This window comes from Phacochoerus africanus, chromosome 11 (assembly GCF_016906955.1).
Source record: "Phacochoerus africanus isolate WHEZ1 chromosome 11, ROS_Pafr_v1, whole genome shotgun sequence".
Taxonomy (NCBI): Eukaryota; Metazoa; Chordata; class Mammalia; order Artiodactyla; family Suidae; genus Phacochoerus; species Phacochoerus africanus.
The window spans coordinates 39,627,167-39,639,047 of NC_062554.1; the positions used below are offsets into that span (position 1 = coordinate 39,627,167).

The 11,881-nt window shown below is 48.4% G+C and overlaps 1 pseudogene; it reads left to right on the top strand.

The window, feature by feature from the left end:
- The first annotated feature begins 855 nt into the window (after nucleotides 1-855).
- LOC125112107 (protein PRRC2C-like) lies at nucleotides 856-6,594 on the top strand (annotated as a pseudogene).
- The last annotated feature ends 5,287 nt before the right edge of the window (nucleotides 6,595-11,881 follow it).

An 11,881-nucleotide genomic window follows, 5' to 3' on the forward strand; every position in this document is an offset into this window, starting at 1 on the left:
GGTAAATAGAGGTAAGCGCAGGAGGTTTGGGGAGTACTAGTGAAGGGCAAGGATGCTTTTTGGAGTAAATGGTGGATGAGCTGGGTTTTTTTTTTTGTTTGTTTGTTTTGTCTTTTTAGGGCCACACTTGCAGCATATGGAGGTTCCCAGGCTAGGGGTCTAATCAGAGTTGCAGCCGCTGGCCTACGCCACAGCCACAGCAATGCCAGATCTGAGCCGCGTCTGTGACCTACACCGCAGCTCATGGCAACGCCGGATCTTTAACCTGCTGAGCGAGGCCAGGGATCGAATCTGCAACCTTGTGGTTCTTAGTCAGATTTGTTAACCACTGAGCCACAATGGGAACTCCTGGATGAGCTGTTTGGAAAGATGGAGGAGATGACCCGGACAAGTGGGGGAGCTGGGGTGGGCATTCCTGGACGAGAGACGAGCGGAGGATGAAGCAGCACGATGGAAGCAGCGGATTACCAAAACGAGGCTCCACCGCGAGTAGAGGCCAAGTGTTGGGTCGTGCCAAGAATTTAAATCTCTAACGGACAGGCCACGGGTTGTAAAGCAGGAGAGCGACACAGCCAGGTCTGGGTTTGGATGGATCCCTTTAAGCATTATGTGGGGCATGGTTGTGAGAATGAAAACCCTGGAATTAGGCATCCAGTTAGAAGGCTGTCGCAATCGTCCAGGAGAGTGATGATGAATTACCACACAATTTATCATCAGCAGGTGCAGGGTGTGTGTGGGGGGGACAGATATTAAAAATCAGGGCAATGAAAGGAGCAGATCCTGGAGGCAGATTGCTGAGGAGAGGGTGGAGTGAAAGGTGAATCCGGGTGTCTGCCTTACCCGGAGGAGGGGATGATGGTGCTCTTGACTAAGACGGGGATCACAGGAGGAGCAGCTCTGGGGTAAGGGTGGAGATGATGAGTTCAGCTTTTTTTTTTTTTTGTCTTTTTGCTATTTCTAGGGCTGCTCCCATGGCATATGCAGGTTCCCAGGCTAGGGGTCCAGTCGGAGCTGTAGCCACCGGCCTATGCCAGAGCCACAGCAACGCGGGATCCGAGCCGCGTCTGCAACCTACACCACAGCTCACGGCAACGCCGGATGGTTAACCCACTGAGCAAGGACAGGGACCGAACCCGCAACCTCATGGTTCCTAGTCGGATTTGTTAACCACTGCGCCACGACGGGAACTCTGAGTTCAGCTTTAGACTGGTCTAGTTCAAGGTGCCTGTTCTATGAAATGTCCCAGTGGAGGGGCCTAGCACACAGCTCTCTACACAAATCTGATGTTCAGGAAGGAAATCCAGGCTGGGGGATAAACTCGTGAGTTACTAGACTATAGGCAATAAGAAAAACCTCAACAATGGATGCTGGAGTTCCTGTTGTGGCTCAGCAGGCTGAGAACCCGACAAAGTGTCCTTGAGGCTGCTAGTTCAATCCCTAGCATCGATCAGTTAAGGATCCAGTGTTGCCGCTAGCTGCCTTGTAGTTTGCAGATGCACCTTGGATCTCACGTTGCCGTGGCTGTGCTGTAGGCTGGCAGCTGCAGTCTGATTCGACCCTTAGCCTGGGAACGTCCATATGCCATGGGTGCGGCTCTGAAAAGGCAAAAGAAAAAAGGAAAAAAGAAAAAGAAAAAAAAAACCCCTCAAACAAGGGATGCTATTGTCCAAGATCATTGTGTGGAAAGTTGTAATTTAAGGAGTGATTCACAGGGAACCCCAAAGATTAAGTGGTGGGTGGAGAAGGAGTCTAAAGTGGGGACCTACATTTGCACAGAGAGGATGTCTTTACAGTCACGAGGGAGGAGATGGTTTCTAGAAAGAGAGTGAGCAATAGATTTATGTGCAACAGTAAGAAAAATGTAGAAAGCCCTCTACTGATTTTGGCAATGGGAAAGATTGATGATTTTTTTTTTTAGGGCCACACCCACGGTTTATGAAAGTTCCCAGACTAGGGGTAGAATAGGAGCTGCAGCTGCCAGCCTGTGTCACAGCCACAGTAACGCCATATCCAAGGTGCATCTGTGACCTATGCTGCAGCTTTCGGCAACACGGGATCCTTAGCCCACTGAGTGAGGCCAGGGATAGAACCTGCCTCCTCACAGACACTATGTCGGGTTCTTAACTTGATGAGCCACAAAGGAAATTCCATTGAAAGTATTTATAAAAATAAGAGGTAGGAAAACATTAGAGATGGAGAGGTTGAAAGATAAGGAGTGGGAGTTCCCATTGTGGCCCAGAGGAAATGAATCTGACTAGTATCCATGAGGATGTGGGTTCAAACCCTGGCCTCCATCAGTGGGTCAGGGATCCACCATTGCTGTGGCTGTGGTGTAGGTCGGCAGCTGTAGCTCCAATTCAACCCCCAGCCTGGGAATTCCACATACTGTGGGTGCAGCCCTAAAAGAAAGAAAAAGATAAGGAGTTGACAATCACATCAGACTGTAAAGTGAACCCCAAATTCCAGAGAAGGAGCCTGACTTTTGCAAGTCGTTTTTCACAGTTAAGCTGTGTGCCTTCTCTTATCACCCCATAGAAACAGAGCTCATATGTTTATGTGTCTCAGTCTGTAGCAGCTCAAATCCCAGCTTTCTACATGGTCCCAAGTCATTATTCAACACCCAACATACACAATTGGCTGCCCCATCCTTGGCTCAGCCACAAAGCTTCCAACCAGGTCTTTCCCAGCCAACTTTAGTTCAGCAGGTTCCAAGCTCCATTTATGCACCCCTGCAAGGCCAGCATCCAGCCCATCTGAGTCTGGGTGCTAGACCTGCCATTCTCCAGGCTCAGGAATTATTTAGTTCTTCACTTCAACCGCAGGGCTCTCAGCCAGCCTTTATGCAAAGCTGTCTATCTCTGCCATCTGTGGTCCTCTTTGGGACTGCCACCCACCACTTTCCAGCCACCCAACACCAGGAACCTGCCAAGGCACTACTGGGTTTTGCCTTTCAACAAATGTCAGCTATGCAGCCCGTTCCTGTATTGTATGAACATCAGCTGGGTCAGGCATCAGGACCAGGAGGTTCCCAAGTGATTGATACACATCTTCTCCAGGCTGCAGTGAATCTTACCCAGGCATCCAATCTTTATCCTGGACAAGTGCAACAGCCTTGGTCAGACATTCTTATAACACTGCCCAGTCACTGAGGGCTCTCCAGCATGTTGGAGTGCTTTTACCAGCATCCCATGTTTCTTGCCTAAAGTAGGATCTACGGGGCAGCCTTTAATTGCCCTGCCTCAGACACTTTACCCCCCATCACCACACACACCCCACAGCCTAGGCACAGAGCCCAAGTCGTCCTATGCAAGTCAGCCAGCCTTTCTTTCAGAAGATTAATTCCTTTGGCGCTCAGCACAGCATGATCACTACTGTAAGAGAGAAAAAAAAAAAAAAGTCTGAAATGGAACTAAAAGTTTTTGGAAGTGGCATTGACATCGAACCAGGTATACCTCCAAGCAGCAGCAGTAGAAGCACCACCCCACCTTCTGGTCCCTTCCAGTCTGCTTCCATCTGTAGCTCAGATCCCGTGTTGCCGTGGCTGTGGTGTAGTTCTCAGCTGCACTTCCGATGTGACCCCTGGCCTGGGAACCTCCATATGCTGCAGGTGCAGTGGTAAAAAGAAAAGAAAAGAAAAGAAAAAAAAAAAAAAAGAAAGGTGCTTTTCTGTGTCAGAGCTGTGTCACAACCATCCTTTGGGTCCTCTGCTGCGAAAATAGAATCAAGTCTCAAATAATGCCTTTTAAATTATATGCTCTGGTGTTAAAGATGTAGACAGCATGGTATCCTACGTCTGTGAATGTACAAAATTTGTACCTGCTTTATGACATGTTGTAGTGACCATGCTTTATCAGAGCTGGTTTTGTTGTTGTTGTTGTTTTCTTTTTAGGGCCGAACATTAGCCCACTGAGCAAGGCCAGGGATTGAACAGCAGTAACAGTGGGAATTCCAATCAGAGCTGTTTTTAATGAAGTTTTTCTAGAATGTTTTCTTTCCAGATGATGATTGAGAGGCTAATTTTTAAAAAATGGTGCCAGGTACCACAACTGTAACAAGGACTTTACTGTTTCCTGTTTTTTTTTTTTTTTAAATTTTATCCTTTATAAAAATTTTAAATTATTGTTATTATTCTTTGTTGTCTTTTTAAGGCCACACCCATGGCATATGGAAGTTCCCAGGCTAGGGGCTGAATTGGAGCTGTAGCTGCTGGCCTATACCACAGCCACAGCAATGCCAGATCCTTAACCCACTGAGAGAGGCTAGAGATCGAACACACATCCTCGTGGATGCATGTCTGGTTCATTGCCGCCGGCTACAGTGGGAACTCCTTTATCCCTTTTCTTTTTTTTTAATTAAAAAAAGGTATCACCTCTAGCTCCCTTCATTTCTCAGTGGTAACAAGCCCAACTAGTATCCATGAGAACTTGGGTTTGATCCCTAGCGCAGTTCAGTGGGTTAAGGATCTGGCATTGCCCTGACCTGCGATATGGATGGCAGATGTGGCTTGGATCCCGAGTTGCTGTGGCTGTGGCCTAGGCCACTGACCGCAGCTCGGATTTGACCCCCTAGCCCGGGAACTTCCATAGGCCATGGGTGTGGCCCTAAAATAAATAAATAAATATGCATTAAATATGTAAGGTCTTATCTATATGGGTTTGTTTATAGAAACTAATAAATATTCTCTAAATTAAAAAAAAGAAAAGAAAGATAAGGAATGAAAACTGACGAAGTCAGTTTCCGGGGGTGGAGAACACAGGCGGAGGGGCTGGCCTGGGGTTGGAGGAAGGACTCTTACCCCTGTGGGAGAAGGCACAGGAGGGGTGCAGATGGATAAGAGTGGAGGTGAGGGCTAGACAGTTAGGGCATTGCTCATTTTAAGGCGTCAATGATCTTATTAGGATAGGAAGAGATAGGAGTTCTCGGTGGTCCAGGGGTTAAGAATTCAACCTGGGAGTTCCCATTGTGGTGCAGCAGAAATGAATCCGACTACTATCCAAGAGGATGAGGGTTCGATCCCTGGCCTCACTCAGTGGGTTGGGGATCTGGTGTTGCGGAGAGCTGCGGTGTAGGTCGCAAATGCAGCTCAGATCCCACGCTGCTGTGGCTGTGGTGTAGGTCGGCAGCTGTAGCTCCGACGTCCATATGCCGCAGGTTTGGCCCTAAAAAGCTGAGAAAAAAAAAAAAAAAAAGAATAATTAAGCCTTGTCACTGCTGTGGCTTGGGTTTGATTCCTGGCCCAGGAACTTCCACATGCTGCAGGCACAGCTGAAAAAAAAACAACAACAACAAAAAAAGATAGGAAGAGCTGTTATCTGCTGAGATGGAGGTGCTTTGGAGCTGGGGGCTGGAGGGGCTTGAAGAGGGCTGTGGAGGTTGGAACAGTTCCTGGGGAGAGTGAGAGAGATGGCTTACAGAGCGCCAGGAAAAGGACCCTTGATCGGCCACACTCAGAACCCAGCTGAGTTTGGAGACCCTGGCGCTGTGACAGAATTGTGTGCTTTTCTTCAAGAGCAGAAGAGGGCTGAGGGATCATGGGATGCATGAGGTTTTCTCAGAAGAATGAGGTAGAAGGTAGGTGCTCGTGAGAGACTGGTTCAGGTCGGCTGTGTGGTCTTGGCTGGGGAGGCAGAAAACGAAGGACTCGGGCTCGGGGCTCTGTGGCAGATGCAGTGGGAGCGAGAGCAGGAGTGAACCGTGGGAAGAGGATTGCGGTTTGGGCTGAGCTACTGACCTGGGACCACGCCAACCAAGTTCCCTGTGGGGTCATCTGAAGGGAATGAAATGAAGGCCACTGGACTGAGGAGGTTTGTGAGCTGTGACTCGGCATTGGATGAGCTGTGGACATGCTAGTCTTCCAGCAAGACCGTGGATATGGAGGAGAGAGAGCAACCATCAGTATTCAGCACGAGGCTGGGGGTTGATGCTTGTGATGAATATTAGAGCCTTGTACAACCACCGGGCCGAGTCTCCGAGGAGCAGAGGATTTAGCAGGAAGATGAAGAGAAAAGGTTTGGAAAGGGCACCAGGGACAGCAGCCCTCTTCTTGACCTTGGGCCCAGCGGGGAGTGGAGGTTGAGCAATCCCCACTCAGGGCTGCAAGGAAGGGGTCAGACGGAGTTTGCACAGTTTGCGCACCGTCTCAGGAGGGGCTGGGGCTGAAATCTGTGCTTTCATCACATGTTGGGTCCTCAGGGGCTGGATTGCCTATGGGGTGACTTTAAACCCATGTGACGTTCTAACCATAGGGGCCACTTTCTAACTTACCCAAGGCACCATAAAAGCTAGCGGTGGCCCCGGGGAGTGGTGTCCTTATTAGAGAGTTGGGTTTTATCTAAGATCACAGGCTGTAGGGAAAGGGTCAAAGATGTAGGGGAGTTTACCGGGCAGTGGGGGTTTCAAGTGGCCCAGAGGGAAGGGGAGAGAGGGAAGGAGGAGGTGGGGAGAGGGATGCTGGAGCAGCATAGAAGCATCGTGTGGAGGAAGGGTGACCAGGAGGGACTTTTGCTGGCATGGGGACAGGATGGCGGGCTCCGAGGCATTAAAAGACTGGCTGATGCCAAGGGCTCAAAGGGCCGGTCTGGCATTCCAGAATGATCCCATTTGGATAGACTACTCTGGTCGTTGGACTTCTGCATCAGTGTCACAGGATGCTTACTAAAAATCCATGTTCCTGAACCCCACTCCAGATCTAAGGACATGGGGCATCTGTTGCCATTATGCTCTGCTCCAAAGTGATTTTTTTCTTCTTCTTAAAAAAAAAAAAGAATGTTTTTTTTTTCTTTTTACAGCCACACCCATGGCACATGGAATTTCCCAGGCTAGGGTTTGTTGGCAATGCAGCTGTCAGCCTACACCACAGCCACAGAAACACCAGATCTGACCTGTGTCTGCAAACTATACTTGTGGCAACGCTGGATCATTAATCCACTGAGCCAGGCCAGGACTGAAACTCTAATCCTCATGAACGTTATGTGAGGTTTTTAACCCAATGAGCCACAAAGGAACTCCTAAAAAATTACACCATTTTTTATTGAGGTATAATTGATTTACAATGTTGTGTTAATTCCTGCTGTACCGCAAAGAGATTCATACATGTATCCATTCCCATATAGGTCATCACAAAACACTGAGTAGCTCTCTCTGTGTTGGACAGCCGGTCCCCATTGACCATCCGTTTCATATGCAAAAGAGTGACTTTGTCGTTCCCAAACCCCCAGTCCCTCCCTCCCCACCACACTTCCCCTTTGGTAACTGTATGTTTGTTTTCAAAATCTGTGAGTCTGTTTCTGTTTCGTAAATAAGTTCATCTGCATCCCATTTTAAAATTCCACATATAATCCAAAGGTGCTTCTTAGGCACCCCAACCCCTGACTGGGAGTCCTGGTGGTCTTGGATCCCACCTGGTGGTGTTGGGTGAGGTAACATCCACACAGCACCTGGCACAGGACTTGTCTGGTCGGGGACACTGCAGCCTCTCAGTTGTATCTGTGACGTGGGAGGCTGCGCAGGCAGAAGAGCGAGAGTTTATTATGAGCTAATACACATGCCATCTGGAAGGTGGCACAAGATATCACAGCCCTTGTCCCTTCTCAACACTTCTCAGTCACACTTTTGAAGCTCCCATCTTGCCCTGGTCCCCCCCTTTCGCTCTTCCACTGGCCTCCGTGTCTGTGTCTCATCCAGTCTGTCTCGGGGCTTCCTGCAAGTCCAGGGCCAGGTCCTTCTGAGGCTTGTGCGCGGATGTGAACCAGGCAGGGGTACCCACAGCATCTCCTTACCTCCTTCGATACAGTATTTTGCTAACAATATTCCTCTTTTCTCTCTTGCCGAAGGCTCCTCAGAAGTGTGTGGAGGCGAGAAGGGAAGAAAGGGGCAAGGGAATAGAGACCTCTGCCCCCCTTGACACCTAAATCTTACACGGTACGCAGATTCCACTCCCGACCTTGTCGGCCAGGCCTTTCCAACCCCCTCCAGCCCACACGGATCTGAAGCTTTCTTGAGATTCTAAGTGGAATTTGAATGAACTCAGTTCAAATGCAACATCAGAATATGAGCAAAGCAAAGCTTTATGTCGTCGCAGCGCTGGGCCTAGTTGCTTTGGGCAATACAGGTGATACGCATCGGTGAATAGTGAGGGGAAGACGCCTGTATCTTAGAGAAAAGAGAAAGGTGAACTTGCGGGGCTGGGATGGAAACTGCCAGGAGCGGCGCAAAGGGATGGGCTGGAGAAAGTGCAGCAGGTAAAAGGGGAAAAAATACATGCGGACAGGTCATGTGATATGAACCTTGTTCAGCCTACGTGCGGAGGGGCTGGTTTCCAGAGTCAGACATTCAGAAGGGGGGCAGGAGAGGATCTGAGGTCTGCGGGGCCTGGGAAGACATCCATACTGTATGAGAAGGTGAAAAGCAAGGAGGCAAGCATGCCAGCCAACCCTAGACCCTGGAGTCCCCCTACCCGTTTCAGCCATGTCAGTAAACGCACAGAGGAAAGTCCTGGGGTCTGCGGTGGAGGGAATACGGCGGTATTTGAATCAAACCAGTAATTTCATGCTGATCACATGCATTTCCTGTATCTTCCCATCCCCTAGAAGATGAGTACCTGCCTGTATTTCTGATGCTCTCGGGCATCCCGGGTTCCAGGATGGGGGTGGGGGTGGGGGTGGGCAGTGGGCAGAGGACATGGCCACCTGCCACTGTTTTACTGAATAATTAATTGCGTAGGAATTATGAAGTCATTCTCTGACACGCTGTGATGGGGGTATGAGTAAGACACCATCCCTGCCCTCTGGGGCTCTCGGGTGATCCAGGAAGAGAGGCAGGTGGACACATAACAAGAGTTTCAGATTAACCCCCAAGCCGTGTTGGACGTGGAAAGGCAGTTCCATGAAAGAATAGGGAAGGGAGGAATTATGTTCTGAACACCTTCTTATGTGTTGTCTTTCCCCCTCCCCAGTGAGATTACAGGCTCTCGGAGGATAAATACTGTCCCTCCTTGTGTGTCTCCCATGAGACTCGGCAGACCTGGGGCAGAGCACAGGGCAGGTGCTCCCTCTCTTCTCTCTCGCTCATGCCCATGCCTGCAGGGCTTAGCACATGCTCTGCATGTGTTGGGTACTTGGTTTTCTTAAATGAATACAATTACTTTTCCCTCTCTTTCGTGCCATCCCTTCATTTCTCTCCTGTCTGTCAAGGATTTGTACAATACATGCTTATTAAGATGAATCACGAAATGGTCAATGACATTAGAAGGAATTAGGCTTCCTTGGCAAGAAATTGCAATGATTACATCAGCAAAGATGAATAAAAATAGGAGCATTCCCAACATTAATGAGGCTATGGTAAATGGAAATTTTATAAATTGTTGAAGGGAGAATAATTGTTCAGTTTTTGTGGGAAGGCATCCCGATACTCTGTCAATAGCCCAAAGGATGCACATATCCTTTGGCTTATATTTTCAATCTCTGTGCATTTACCCTAAGGAGACGATTACGCAGAGTTGAAAGGATTATATATATGGGAGGACGATAATCAGCATTCTTCATGATAGTGAAAATTGAAAACGTTTTCAGGGACTGTGGATTAGTTATCTTAAAGGAACTTATAATAATGTGGTAGAAAAGTATTTAAAAAATGACAACACAGTAAAGATGAATTGAATTTTTAAAAAATATCACAAAAAAACAGCTCGGAAAACTGGAACGATAGGCATTCTGGAATTCTGGTTTGTTTCGTCCTAGATCTGTGGCCTCTGGAAGGTTACCTGGCCCTATTTGCCCTTTGGGTTTTTTTTTTTTTTTTTTTTTTTTTACCTATAAAATGGAGACAGGCTGTCTGTCTTGCAGGGTTACTGTAAGGACTGATGGTATGTATGCGGTGCCCTTGATTCTGAGCCTGATGTGTGTCAGGTGCTCAGTTAGTAGTGGCTTTTATTACCCAAGTTCTGCTTTAAAAAAAAAAAAAAAAAAGAGAGAGAGAGAGAGAGAGAAAGAGAGAGAGATGTCTATTTGTGTAGTGAAAGAACGACCAGCAGGAATTACAGCAAAATGTTAGCAGTGTTGTCTCTGACTGGTCATATTGTAATGATTTTTCCTTCCTTCTTTGGCTTATTCTCTTTTACCATATTTCCTACAGGGAACATTATAAAAACGATGTTAATATTGAAATCAGAAACAAAATAATACTGGGCTTGTATTGAAAAATAAAAGAATTAGGAGTTCCCGCTGAGGTGTGGCGGGTTAGGAGTCCAACTGTGGTGGTTCCAGTGGCTGTGGAGGTGCAGATTTAATCCCCTGCCCAGTGCAGTGAGTTAAGGATCTGGTGGCATTGCTGCTGTTGTGGCATAGTTTGCAGCTGTCCCTCAGATTCAATCCATGGCCCAGGAACTTCTACAGGCCGTGGGTGCAGCCATTTAAAAAAAAAAGGAATTAATGAGATGAATTACTGATTCATCTATGGTAGAATTTTAAGAGACCTTTGGGATCATTTATTTAACTTCATTTTACAGTCGAGGACACCAAGGCACCAAGAGGGAAATACATGACGGAAGATACAGATGAGTATCAGGGTTTCACCTTTCCTGGGCCTGTGTTTTTCAACTACATGCGTCTGTCTTTGAGAATTTGGGGTTCAAGAGAGAGGTGGATTTAGCTCTGGATATTCCCCAAACCACTGGAGTCACTAGTCGAATCTGGGATTTCTGGAATTTTCTGTCTCTGGGGGAGAGTCTTCTGGGTCAGGTAAGGGTCCACTCCTGGCATCTACTACTTTCTAAAGGTTCCTTCTCCATATTCTATTTTTCTATTCATTAAAAGGAGACAGTGATGTTTCTGGAAATCTTTGGCATAGTTCTGGAAATCTGGGCGTTAAATCTTTCCCCATAGTTTCTGGGGGGCCAGAGCCATCTTTTTATCCGTATGTGCATGTTCTTCAAGCACCTCCAACTCTTCGTGTCTAAAATGGAATTCTCGTCTGCCTCCCAAACCCGTTTCTTCTCCTGATTTCCACCCTGGAAAGCGGCGCCCCCCCCGCCAGGATGTCTTTCTCCACACCACCTTCTCCGACCCCCTTGTTGATAAGCGGTTAAGCCTTGCCCACGCGGCCCACCAACGACTCTCATTCCTGCCATCAGTATTGCTTCGCAGAAGGCTCTCTCCATCTGGCTCGTGGGTGGGTAGGAGGAAACACCTGGCTGACCAAACCGTCCCCAAGGAGCTTATCCTTGCGAGAGGATTTTAAGAGCCATAAAATCAGGTAGAGAAGTTCCTGTCGTGGTGCAGTGGAAATGAATCTGACTAGGAACCATGAGGTTGCGGGTTTGATCCCTGGCCTCGCTCAGTGGGTTAAGGATCCGGTGTTGCCATGAGCTGTAGTGCAAGTGGCAGATGCAGCTCAGATCTGGAGTTGCTGTGGCTGTGGTGTAGGCCAGCGGCTACAGCTCTGATTGGACCCCTAGCCTGGGAACCTCCATAGATGCAGCCTGAAAATGCAAAAAAAAAAAAAAAATCAGGTAGAGAGGGACAGTCACCATAAGCAAAGGACAGAGAGTGGGACGTGGGGCTGGAGATGAAGGGGAGATGAGATCTGGGGGTGGGGGTGGGCTTGGCGGAGGAGAAGGGGAGGCATTTGACTTGGACCTTGAGGATCAGGGTAGGATCTGGCTGTGCTTGGGAGAGGAGGAGAATTCCGGACACCGAGGCACCGTGAGAAAAGGCCCAGAGGATGAGCAGGGAGAAGGAGAGCCTCATGGGAGAGGGAACCAGGGTGACAGTAGGAGACAGAGGAGGAAGGGAGGCTAGTGTGGGGCTGGGAAGGCCTTGACTTCCTCATATAGAGGCTCCCTAACTGCAGGGCTCAGGGCCAGAGGGGACAGAGCTCTGGGTGA